Consider the following 2,616-nt stretch of genomic DNA (forward strand, 5'->3'; position numbering starts at 1 on the left):
CCAGGGCCCTGTTCATTAGAGAACACTGGTTCAACCAGGGCCCTGTTCATTAGAGAACACTGGTTCAACCAGGGCCCTGTTCATTAGAGTACACTGGTTCAACCAGGGCCCTGTTCATTAGAGTACACTGTATCAACCAGGGCACTGTTCATTAGAGTACACTGGTTCAACCAGGGCCCTGTTCATTAGAGTACACTGGTTCAACCAGGGCCCTGTTCATTAGAGTACACTGGTTCAACCAGGGCCCTGTTCATTAGAGAACACTGGTTCAACCAGGGCCCTGTTCATTAGAGAACACTGTATCAAAACATGTTTCAACCAGGGCAATAACCGTAAACTAATAATAATACCAGTCTTAATATTAATTTTAGGAGGGGTTTTCAATCACATTTATTTATAAAGCCCTTTTTACAAACAGCCGATGTCACCAAGTGATAGACAGAAACGCAGCCTAAAACCCCAAACAGATATAGTTTAATCAATAGCAGTTTTTCATGAAGTGGATAATCATTTTATGTGCAGAAAGACACAGTTGGAAGAAGCTTTATTACCCAAAGTTCCCAGCGGTCAAAACCGTTCGTTTACTAAACAGGGGTGTCACCAAAGCGGTGTTGTATGCGTCGGGTAACTCCAAGATAACTTTCAAAGATGCAGTACGAGCTTCTTTTTTTAAAGTTCATGAAAAATGACCGTCGACATGACAATTAATCGTTGGCCTAAATTCCATAAAGCCCTAATGGTCACATGATCACTTGGTAGGGCAGGACGACGGGCCGTGTATCCGGTGAAGAACAGGTCTTGGTAGGGCAGGACGACGGGCCGTGTATCCGGTGAAGAACAGGTCTTGGTAGGGCAGGACGACGGGACGTGTATCAGTTGAAGAACAGGTCTTGGTAGGGCAGGACGACGGGCCGTGTATCAGGTGAAGAACAGGTCTTGGTAGGGCAGGACGACGGGCCGTGTATCCGCTGAAGAACAGGTCTTGGTAGGGCAGGACGACGGGCCGTGTATCAGGTGAAGAACAGGTCTTGGTAGGGCAGGACGACGGGCCGTGTATCAGGTGAAGAACAGGTCTTGGTAGGGCAGGACGACGGGCCGTGTATCAGGTGAAGAACAGGTCTTGGTAGGGCAGGACGACGGGCCGTGTATCGGTGAAGAACAGGTCTTGGTAGGGCAGGACGTGTATCAGTTGAAGAACAGGTCCTGACAGATCCGTTGTGTGTCTTCAGGGCAGGTGACTTCATGTCCGATGGTTCTGGGATCTGCATAGATCTCATGGTCGTTTCCTCCCTAAAGCACAAAATTAACATATCAAAGCTACAACACGGTGGTCGTTATAACACGGTGGTCGTTATAACACGGTGGTCGTTATAACACGGTGGTCGTTATAACACGGTGGTCGTTATGAAGCTATTACACGGTGGTCGTTATGCTATAACACGGTGGTCGTTAGAAGCTATAACACGGTGGTCGTTATGAAGCTACAACACGGTGGTCGTTATGAAGCCACAACACGGTGGTCGTTATGAAGCCACAACACGGTGGTCGTTATGAAGCCACAACACGGTGGTCGTTATGAAGCCACAACACGGTGGTCGTTATGAACACGGTGGTCGTTATGAAGCCACAACACGGTGGTCGTTATGAAGCTACAACACGGTGGTCGTTATGAAGCCACAACACGGTGGTCGTTGTGAAGCTACAACACGGTGGTCGTTATGAAGCTACAACACGGTGGTCGTGAAGCTATAACACGGTGGTCGTTATGGCCATAACACGGTGGTCGTTATAACACGGTGGTCGAAGCTATAACACGGTGGTCGTTGAAGCTATTACACGGTGGTCGTTATGAAGCTATAACACGGTGGTCGTTTGAAGCTATAACACGGTGGTCGTTGTGAAGCTATAACACGGTGGTCGTTATGAAGCTACAACACGGTGGTCGTTATGAAGCTACAACACGGTGGTCGTTATGAAGCTACAACACGGTGGTCGTTATGAAGCCATAACACGGTGGTCGTTATGAAGCCATAACACGGTGGTCGTTATGAAGCTATGAAGCTATAACACGGTGGTCGTTATAACACGGTGGTCGCTATAACACGGTGGTCGCTATAACACGGTGGTCGTTATAACACGGTGGTCGTTATGAAGCTATAACACGGTGGTCGTTATGAAGCTACAACACGGTGGTCGTTATGAAGCTACAACACGGTGGTCGTTATGAAGCTACAACACGGTGGTCGTTATGAAGCTACAACACGGTGGTCGTTATGAAGACAACACGGTGGTCGTTATGAAGCTACAACACGGTGGTCGTTATGAAGCTACAACACGGTGGTCGTTATGAAGCTACAACACGGTGGTCGTTATGAAGCTACAACACGGTGGTCGTTATGAAGCTACAACACGGTGGTCGTTATGAAGCTACAACACGGTGGTCGTTATGAAGCTACAACACGGTGGTCGTTATGAAGCTACAACACGGTGGTCGTTATGAAGCTACAACACGGTGGTCGTTATGAAGCTACAACACGGTGGTCGTTATGAAGCTACAACACGGTGGTCGTTATGAAGCTACAACACGGTGGTCGTTATGAAGCTACAACACGGTGG

The 2,616-nt window shown here is 48.2% G+C and overlaps 1 pseudogene; it reads right to left on the reverse strand.

Annotated features, from left to right (window-relative positions):
- Nucleotides 1–361: 361 nt before the first annotated feature.
- LOC123723943 (phosphomannomutase 2-like) overlaps nt 362–2,616 on the reverse strand; it is an 11,051-nt pseudogene continuing 8,796 nt past the window's right edge.

Source organism: Salmo salar, unplaced genomic scaffold (genome assembly GCF_905237065.1).
Source record: "Salmo salar unplaced genomic scaffold, Ssal_v3.1, whole genome shotgun sequence".
In the NCBI taxonomy this organism is placed as follows: domain Eukaryota; kingdom Metazoa; phylum Chordata; class Actinopteri; order Salmoniformes; family Salmonidae; genus Salmo; species Salmo salar.